Raw genomic sequence first — 11,349 nt, forward strand, 5'->3', positions numbered from 1 at the left:
AATGATAAAGGGTAACTATTTCCTTGAAATTGTTGGCGGTCAGACGGTTAGGAAATAAAGGGGAAAGATCGGAATGGCAATTGTGTATGACGGTCGCGTTGGTGGAAAGGGCACAAGGAGTAAAGGACTTTGTCAATAAGGATGTATTTAATTTTAAAACCAGGCAAATGACATATTACAGTATCCGGAAGCAGATTATTTTATTTAAAAAAGTGGATTGTCTGAAAGCCTGTAACAATGATAAGGACACTACCTTGCCAAAAGATTAGAAAAAGTTAGTTGGTCCAGAAGTAACTGGCCAAGAATTAACATCTGTGAAACCTGATGTTAATAAAGATGATGAGAATAAGTACGAACCAACAACAAATGTTTATCAAGTCCTTACTCGAAAAGATGTTGATCCTTAAGATCAGGTAAGAAAGGGCGAAGCCGAATTTGTTGTTTGATACAAACTTTTTCCTAAGCGAAATGTGAATTATCCGGAACAAATTACGTTCCATCCGTATCGAATAATTGGGAGTCTACTGTATTATAGATGTAAAATTGCACTGTTAACGAGAACACTAATATCGCCTTAAGCTATAAATTAATGTAGCAGCAAAACTTTTAATAATGATTACTAAATGTAAAGGGACCGAATACTTAAAATATCTTCGCTTTATGTAGCATGACATTTTGGAATTTCCAAAAAGGGTCCCAGAATATACACGCGTATGCTTACATGTTTGTTATTATTATCTAAAGCAGTTTTCAGTGTAATAATTAAATGAGCCATTTTCTGCGTATTAAACATAACGCATAACCCTTTATAATTCATGCCCCTTGCGCTGGATACAATTTAATTTAGAGAAAAGCTCTGGTATTCCAGCACTTAATAATCTACACATTCCATCTTGACGTTACGTATGACACTAAGTTTATGTCGAGCACAAAAATTTTGACTAACTTTTAAGGGCATCAACGGTGAAATAAACAGAACAATAATTAAGTAAAGTACCGGTGTATGGGCACAGTAATGAATTTTAGGGCCGTTTTAAGATGAACTGTAATCTATTTTGTGCTATACTAAGGGGATTATCAGTCACACTTGTGACATTATCTGAACCTCAGAAAGAGAAAATACAATTTATACTCATTTATAAAGTAGCTAGATTAATATATATTCATTCATTTATCAGCCCTAATTGGGTGGAATAATAATTTTGCAACTAAAATAACATTAAATAATTCGAAGTGGTCTGTATTCTGTCGAAACTGCCAGACGCGGATTGCGATTTCGATCTTTTTGGATCTCATCAGCGCGTCGCAGGCAGCTCCGGCAGAACACAGACCAACTTTTACCTGCTGTCTTAACAGTACGTTTTAGAAAATACTACAAATGGCGCAGTAAACGCCATTTGTAGCACGATGCTACATTTTAGGATTACGTTTGCTCCAGCAACGCGCTGATGAGATCCAAAAAGATCGAAATCGCGATCCGCGTCTGGCAGTTTCGACAGAATACAGACCACTTCGAATTATTTTATTCGATTAAGCTAACGTGCCTATCACTTTGAGGTTGGCTACGCCGGGATTCGTTTTCAGGAAGTAGATATCCGCACAAGTGGACCTTGTTGGAGCATACGTAATCCTAAAATGTAGCATCGTGCTACAGATGGCGTTTACTGCGCCATTTGTAGTATTTTCTAAAATAACATTATTTTTCGATTTTTGACTAACGCGACTTTTATATATATAGATGTGAATTAAATTTCACTTTCTGTCAAGTTACTCAAATTTATCGAGTTTCTGAATATACCTACGTTGTGGTTGTCTTCCAATTTGTCATAGTGAGTAATCTTGCTTTGTTAATGAACATTAAAAGCTAAATCACATTCTGAATAACAGTTTCTCTAACGTCAATGATACTGTAGCGAGCACGAGTGTGTTTGTATGCGATCGGGCACACGTGTGCGTGAACGGCTTATCGATTTGCCGACTAGCCGCAGGCGCTTTCCTTCATGTGCGTCGTATTTGTAAATGTGTGTATCGTACCTGCGTTCTGCGAAAGCAGTTAACCAGTTCAATTAAAAAATAAACTATCCGGACGTTTCCAAAAGGTTCCAGAAACTAAACAAAAGAGTATTTAAAGGAAGAGACGATCGCCGAGAAAAGAAGATCGTTGCAGAAGTGAATCCAGAAATAAATTGACAGTGATAGGCGTGAAATAAATAGCGAAGTGAATAGTGATATAGTGTAAATAAATAGAATAATTCATAACCTAAGTTTAGTAATAATTTAATAGGGTTTTTAAGTCCTTTAATAATAGTAATTAGTGTAATAAATAGTTTTTGTCGTTATCAGTCTTAGAAGTTAATTTTGTTAAACCCACGAACAATACAATACGTAGCATTTGAAAAGCCACGTGTTGTGGTAGACCTTTTTTACCGAGTTGTTCATGGAAAACTCTTATAGCCGAGCTGTTTAAATACCTATATTAGTTTTGTGCCTGTTGCAAAGAAAAGGAATCTATAAACAATTTATCCCGTATTTGTATTTTTATTGGAGAGCAGGCAGTTAACGTTTGAGATGTTTCTTTATTCGAGTATTTTCCAATATTGCAGCTGAATTAGTTAACTGGAAATGCGGTCTTTCGTGCGAACCAGACTCTAACCAAACAAGTGCTTGAACAACATGATAGACCGTACGTTTAGATTACCATAAACTCAGCAAATGCCCGGCTCTAGAATACACATTGAAACTCAATTAGTCCGCTTCGCATGCTTATTTCTCCAAACTTCGTTATTACCACTGCTTCATATGAAATTTAAATTTTCGTTTACGGATTTCGAATTTGATAGAAAAATTGCTTTGAGTGGTTCTGAATGCAACTTTTTTAACGATTTACTGCAACAACTTTATATATAGTAGAATTTGATTATTATGACTCCGCCTATATTGACTAACCGCTTAATATGATGTAATTACAGAGTTCAGTTTGGTTTTCATATTAAATTCTCTATAGGAAAGTTTGGATATAATGACTCCGTTTAAAATGACGTATCGTTTATTACGATTAATTCTTAAAAATGATATTCGGCTATAGTGAACTAAATGATTAATAATAACATTTTCGCTCTTTTTTCTGTCCCTTTTTATGTATACTAGTATAACAATTCATCGTTCTTTTTCTTTCTCTCTTAATAAATAGAAACAATTTGTGTTTTTTGTCGCTATTTAACTAAACAACTATTCAAAATAGAAAGTTGATTATTTTCTAAGACTATGCTTTGTATGACGCCCGCTTAGTATGACGTGTTTGTCATTTTCCCTTCGATGCCATTATAAGCGGATTCTACTGTACAGTTAAAAAAACACCAAAACCTAAAATTCCAGATGAAATAGTATTCAATACCAAAAATCCTTGTCTTTTTTCAGTTGAAAATTGAGTCAATCTCAGGCAATTTATATCATACCAAAGTTCTAAAGTTCTACCACTTGACTACCACATGACTGATTTTAACCAAACGATGAATGAAAATGTAAGGTTGAAGTTAGGCCAGGTTGAATCATAACCTTTTACTGACTTGATATTTATCTATTTGTTGATACACCGACGTATATTTATGCGTTTATACAAATATAGAATGTTTTTTATTTTAACGGCGATTTTCTTCATTTGATATGTACTGTCTTTGGGTAAATGCCAGGAAACGTACTGTGAATTTAGAAATCCAAAGAGAACGAACAGCGTATGTTCGTTGTCGGTAAGATCGGGGTAAAGTTCCGACTAGTTGAAAGTTTCTTAGAAATTGATACGAAAACGGGGCTATGACAATAGCATTATGTTACAGATTTCAATTGAAAATATCGGCTTTTCGTAAAAGTAATAATTGCTTTAGTCATCATCATCATTATCATAAGATCCTAAGACTGGTTGGACCACTCTTTTCTACCCTGAGTTAAACTTCGCAATTCCCTAAAACTAGAACATCCCACATCCTTAACTATTTGGGAACAGTAATCTAATCTAGGTCTACCTCTACCCCTCGTAACTCCTGTTTCTGCCTCTAATATGTCTCTGACTAGACCTTCATGCCTGAGAAGGTGTCCTACCAATCTATCTCGCCTATTTCTTATTGACTTCCATAGAATCCTCTGTTCTCCTATTCTTTCTAATGCCTCTTTATTTCTAACCTTCTCCATCCACGATATCCTTATCATTCGCCTATAACACCACATTTCGAAGGCTTCTAACCTTTTCTTTTCCACCGCGCCCACTGTCCATGTTTCGCACCCGTACAACGCCGCGCTCGAAACATCACCTATAACAACCTTTTGCGAATTTCTAAATTAACCTTTCGCGAGCATAGAAGTGACTTCTTTTTATTAAAGGCGACACGGCTCTGCGCTATCCTCTGCTTTATATCCCTACTACTCCTTCCATCCTGATTTATCTGACTTCCTAGATATCTAAAATCAGCCAATTCTTCTAATTTTTCGTCTCCTATCTTTATATTCGCTCTTTCCCTAATAATGAAAATAAAAAGCACAATCAACACTACGTTCGTCAGATTGAAGGCTTTTTCAAGGTTGGTTTTTGAATGTTTCAGGATGCGTTGTTTGGTAGGCACATATTACAAAACCAGGTTTAGCTGGACCCATAAATAACTGGGTCTCAGGACTGTCTTTAAGAATAGGTACATATATTTTTATCGCCAGATGAATTGTTTAAAGAAATTTATTACAAAGGCTGAGCTGTATCTTTTCATTTTATTGAGTTAGAAGATTTAATCTTTACAGATTCATAACATCATGACTACGAAGCCATAGAGTTTAGTATTTAATATTAATTTTAACTTGATATCCGTAGTTATTCCCGAGAAGAAGAGTTAATGAACTTACGACAATAGACAGATCTTATAAGGGCTCGTGTTTTTTATTGTGGGATACGGAAGTCTAAAAACAAAAGTAAGAACAAGGGGAGAGTAAAATTATTGAGAGATTACGTTTGTGTAGGTAAAGGCAGAACATCATTTGTAACACAGGAAATATGATATAAGAGAAGTTTAGCTGACTTTTTTATGCTGCATTTTTTGTTTATTTGTTCGTTGTGATATTAACTCTAAATCTGATTGAAGAGGATTTTAATTAACCCTACAACAGTTTAACTTGAGGGATTTTAGTCGGTATGTTCTTTTAGGATCTTCTCTCTTTCATCTTCATCATTGTAACCCTAGACAAAAGTTTTCAGTGTCTCTCCAGTCTCTCTGAGTCTTTCAGAGTCTTTCAACGTCCTTGAGAGCGTCTCTCACATTTTTTTAACAGTCTCTCTCCGCGACACCAGAGAGACGCGATGAGAGACGGAGACTCGAGTCTTGCATTCAGAGACTCTGAGAGACTGAACATTTTTATCTCGGGAAGGTCGTCAGTCCTAAGACTGGTTGGACACGTACCTCCACTCCTTTCTATCCTTAACTAATAATCTTCGTATTTCCCTAAAACTAGAACATTCCACAACCTAAACTATTTGCGAATAGTAATCTAATCTAGGTCTACCTCTATTCCTCTTAACTCCTGTTTCTGCCCCTAAGATATCTCTGACTAGACTTTAATGCCTCTCATTCACGAAAACAAAAAAAATGAACTCTAAACACTATAGAGTGCGACACAAAGAGCAACCCGGTTTAGAAAGTCCTTAGTTGGAGCAGGGGTGTTGATAGAGCAATGAGGAGTGTGTCGTTAGACAGGTAAGGGCAGGAAGAGTATTGCGCTTTTGTTTTTAAAGAGTTAATTGAAAATGGCGGTTTGACGAGGACGACATAGCGTGCCAAGAGGATTACACTACTGTAATCGGTAATAATTTTCTCTAGACTAAAACCTATGTACGACTTATGAATGAAACACAACTTTTTGTGCTTTGCTTGGTTTGATTTTTATTAGCTTTATGTCGCACTCTACAATGGGTAGACGACGTGCAGAAACATGATGTTTTATTAAATCCTCATTTACAGATGGATATACCATTTTGGTGAGAAATGCACATGTCGCTTGCAAATCTACGCGATGCACGTTGAATTATTAATTAATCCGATGACTTAATGCAACACTTTGATGTGCAACGTATCTGCGGGCACCGAAGTATCCGTCCAATGTGGTACACGATTCACGAACGTATAATATGGTACCTATATACACATTCGATACATGTGTAGGTATCGGTATCGCTTCGTACGCCCATAAGCGGATTTATTAGCGAGTGCGAATTCGCTCGGTTGTTATTGTCTGCAGACGGATTTATTGTCGAGATTAGGAAACCAATTTGTCTTAGGTGCATCGAACCAACCAAAGGATTCAATATTACGTATTTGTAATAGATCCTTTCGTATGCAAATAGGTACACTAAATTGGTACTTATACGTATTGTATTATGTAGGTATACGTACAATTTCCACTTTGTGTAACGTATGGGGCCGCTGTTTATTATAAGATACCGAAGTGGGTGAAGCAGTGGCGGCTCAGATAGTTCATACAGGGGGTACATTAAAAGTCCCTCCTTTTTCTGAACCTAATATTTTTATTTTTCAGACTCAGTTGTCGCTTGGTTTGTTTTGTTTAAAACGGTTGTAATTACTCACTGACTCTTATGAGGGAGCCGCCACTGGGGTAAAGGATAATTGCAATACTGGCACAAAGGAGTTGTTACACTGTAAATTCGTTTAGATGTAATTATCATCATAAAGTCATTAGTCCTAAGATTGGTTGGACACGCACCTTCACTCCTCCCTATCCTGAGCTAATATTTGCATTTTTCTAAAAAGAACAACCCACAACTATTTGCAAACAGTAATTAATCTAGGACTACACTTTTACCCCTCCTAACTCCCGTTTCTGCCTCTAATATGTCTCTGACTAGACCTTCATGCCTAAGAAGGTGTCCTACTAACCTATCTCGCCTATTTCTTATTGACTTCCATTGAGTCCTCCGTTCCCCTACTCTTTCTAATACCCATTCATTTCTAATCTTCCCATGTTTCGCACCCATACAGCGCCACGCACCAAACATACGCCTTTTACAATCTTCTTCGAATTTCAAAATTAACCGTTCGCGAGTATAAAAATGATTTTTTCTTATTGAAGGCGTTATCCTCCTATTTATATCCTTACTACTCCTTCCGTCCTGATTTACTGACTTCCTAGGTATCTAAGATCGGATTTTGCTCTTTTTTCTTCCCTTGCATACCAGTATTTTTATTTTACTATTATTTATTTTCATACTATCTACTCCTCCTCGTTGCTAGATGCTAATACTGCTGTATCATCTGCAAATCTAACCATACCAATCTTTTGCATTTTTTATATCAATCCCTACAGTGGTACTGTCTTTAATGATGTTGATTGCGTTTTCCATGTATAGATTAAAAAGTAGCGGTAACATTCTACATCCCTATCTGTCTCACCTTCCAATATTTACTTGTCTATCTTTCTTCTTTCTATTCATCAACAGAATTTCAACAAAAGTCGACTCTGTTAGAAAATTAAGACTATATATGGATCAGCTATGATTTCCTAAATTTTTAAATTTTATTTTCGACTTACTTTTCCATAATTATACAGTTTTACGTCATTTCGAGTGAAAATTAAAGCGCTGTTATAGTCTGATTAAACTGGCGGGGCAAATCAAATAATGGCACACAAAATAGCGCTTTTTATTAGGTAGACATTTTTACACGTCCATTTTGTAATTTGAAAAATAGTTCTCATATGATTTAACCATTAAACTAAACCCCCAATGTGCTACAATTGTAACGTAGTAAGTGGTCTTTAAATTTGTGACCAATAAATCTGTAATGGATACGTTTGACTTTTGCACATAGGTATGTAGACAAACAAAATAAGGTTTTAATAAAAGGGCTCGTGGGTTTTGGGATCTAATGTATCTCAATGAAACTGTAAAAATGGGAATCGCATGAATTTCCAGGCGTAATTAAAATTACAACAGAGGTAATTTAAGGACGAAAATAGGACAACATTTAAGTTGCGAAACACTTTATTAATTGATATTGTGTTATTAATGTTTTGTAGCTTCAATGTTGTTTGCTTTCGTCGTTGTTATTATGAAGTTACAAGGTTTGACGGTTTCCTCGATTCAGAGAAAATTTAATAAAAAATTGAAGGCATGTCCTTGGATGTCTTATAAAGTATTTGGCCAGTTGATAAGGAATTATATGCCTACAGGAATAAAAATGTTTACTTGAAAATATGTTTATAAACAAGATTCTCGCAAAGCTGATAAACGCTTAATGCCCTCAAAGAAAAATATATTTGTATATTTAACAGTACACAAGCCAGATTTTGAGTTATGAGCGAAAACTCAATTTGAAGTATTCAATGCGAATGATGGATTACGATAACATTGAGTTTCGTACTGTTTATAATGATAATGGATGACTCAATTAACTAACTAAATTTAAAAGAAAATGCGAGACGCCTTCACTGTAAAAAAATGTCATTTGGATTTTAATGTAAAATGTTTGAAGTTACAGATAAATAATTAATGGATTATGAAGTACCTACATTATCCATTTTCAAAATTTCTTTATGTACAACATAATTCTATAATACGTACTTTTCACANTTGTTTTATAGTTAGTTTTCACATTCACTCTCATCATGGGAATCTCTATCACTGTCACCAACATCAACAATTAGTTCTTCTGTTTGTCTGTCTATTACTTGCTCACTGATCCCTATTTTTAAATATATAATCTACGGCCCTGATATGAATACTGAAGAATAAGGGCTGCAATCTTTATACCTAAAACTGCCTACTTTTGCCACCGCGCATCCACGCCATTTTAAAATTTCCGCCAGCTTCCAGCGTATGTAAGTTAAAATTTGCCAGCCCTTCAACAAGAGGTCCTGTGAAATACCAGTTGGAACGTTCAAAATTGACTTAATCCACAATAAAATTGTCACATTTAGTTCAACTTTCGAACTAGATTAGAGCGATTGTTGACAGGAGGCCTACATTTACACACGGCAGACTTTGTAGGGATCATCGTAAACATAAAAAAGAGATGTCAAATAGGAATTGCAGCGAACACTAATAAAGGAAAAGGGATAACATTAGATCGATTTATGTGCAACAGAAAGAGATGCGGTCAAACAAAATTTGAGCATGTTCCCAGCATCGGGATTCAAAGAAAGTTCAACATTCTATGAAATTTAGGAATGCAAAGACACTTGTTTAAAGATATAATTCCAACCAGACAATTATAAGGCCGACCCTGATCTTTTGCATAAGCATTTCCTAACTTAACAAGGGCGTGTTCAAAATGCAGCAAATGACAACAGTCTAAAGTGGAAACAAGAAAGAAGATTCTCTCAGATAATATTTTGCGGACTTTGCTTATTTTGATCGTCCGAACTATATAATTACTTTACTAAATCTGTCTCGAGTCCTTACAAGTAATACAGGAAGAGTAGACATTATACATATAAAATATGGCTAGTCCACAGTGTACCATCAAAACAAGAAGTGTCTTAGAAGAAAGTTACCCTGTACTCGAGTACAGTTTGCACTTTTGTACGTGTTCGTTTCTCTCTAGAAGCAGCAGGAGATCGTTTTGTAGGCACTTGTTCGTTTCTGCTAGCAAGCTCAACGCCATCTGCTTAACACACAAATGCAATCATGTAAATTAGATATGTAAATCAAACTCCTCCGGATTCTCTCTAGCATTTTGACTTTTTCGACACTTGCCTCTTCCCGGCCACAATTACAGGGTTTATGATGGAAATTCTAGTTTCCAGCGACGAGTTCGTGAACAGGAATTTAAAAAGTTTCCACTGTCATCGGTTGAAAAGAGATTAAAAGGGAAAACGTAGCATAATAACCGAACAAACTTTCGAAATTTGCAAACAGGAAAGAGAAACGTTCCAGACTACGGTCCCAGTTCCCTTTTTCAACTCCACTTCTTATGAAAAACGTCAGTTTAATGCATTGATCAACGAATGGAGTCGGTACTACAAGGAAAATTCTAATTAAAGACACACTCTGACAAAATTTTCTATATCAAATGTAGCTTGTCGAAAGTTGAAGAGTTGTTGACTTTAATTTCAATCTTTTACTTCGCATTTATACCTCGAAATTTAATTTTCACTTCTACATTCATTAACATTACTTACTCAAGTTTTATTTCTAGGACTTAGCCTCCATTAATAAATTAATAACGTATATTTCTTTTTAATCTATACATCGAAGACGCGATCAACTTCATTAAAAACACTACAGATGTAGGAGCAAAATATTAATTTAATTTTAATTTATTCACCATCACAAAATAATACAGAAAAAAAATAAAAATAAATCATACATTTATATAAAATTATAGCGAGATTCATGATTAAAATTATAAGAAAGTGAAGTAAGTTGCCAGCAAGGAGGCACTACACATGCCCGTACACTGACGTGGTGTAATTAAGAAACTTAAAATAGCTTAAAAACTAGACTGAAATTTGGTAGTAAGCATAGTTATCAATTTAAATTATTATGAAGCTCATATAAAAAAAGAAAGGAATGTTGATTTGGAATGTTATTTGTCTATAAATTTTTACACCAATTTTTTAGTAATGTTTTATTTTTTTTAATTTAACACCGTTTAATGTTTTAAGCGAATGTGGTAGAGCATTAAATGTAGTAGTAGCTACATGTTTGTATCGGCATTTACCACTATTCAATTTGCAATTCGGTAATGAAATACTTTTGTTTCTAGTTACACTTTTACTGGTCAAATATTTTTCCTGTAATGGACTATATTCATAGGTTACACATTTAAATATGTAGTCTTGTTCTATTTTTAACGGTCTAATTTCAATTTTTACTTCTTCCAAATTTTTTTTAAAAATTATTTTAAGTAATCGCTTTTGTAAAGACTGTAGAGGACCCAGTACATTTTTATAAGCAGGTCCCCAGACCAAGATGCCGTAAGTTGCTGTGTTGTGGAAAAGAGCATAATAAACATTTAATAATTGACTAGTGTTTAGTAAATATCTAAGTCAATGAAAAACGTACAACAGGTATTTTGTTTTTTTTATAATGCTACTTATATGAATATCCCAACGTAATTTACTGTCTAACTTATGTCCTAGATAACCGATCTCAGTTTTCCTACTAATGTCAGTTCCATCAACTGTTACTAAAAGTCTAAGGGTACTGAGTCCTCATATTTACCAAAAGTCATGAAAGAAGTTTTTTTAATATTTGTTGCCAGTTTGTTCATATAGAACCAGTAAAATATTATTTCAAGTTTAGCTGTCATTACTTTATGCAAGTCAAACCAAGTGATTGAGCTACAAAGTATCGCTGTG

General features: G+C 34.9%; 1 protein-coding gene across 3 annotated transcripts in view; it reads right to left on the reverse strand.

Moving 5' to 3' along the window:
* The window catches only part of LOC108735393 (titin), a 74,010-nt gene that overhangs the window by 48,022 nt on the left and 14,639 nt on the right, over positions 1–11,349 (reverse strand). The gene's annotated exons all lie outside the window — the stretch shown is intronic.

The sequence above is a fragment of the Agrilus planipennis genome, unplaced genomic scaffold, assembly GCF_000699045.2.
Source record: "Agrilus planipennis isolate EAB-ADULT unplaced genomic scaffold, Apla_2.0 scaffold40, whole genome shotgun sequence".
In the NCBI taxonomy this organism is placed as follows: Eukaryota; Metazoa; Arthropoda; class Insecta; order Coleoptera; family Buprestidae; genus Agrilus; species Agrilus planipennis.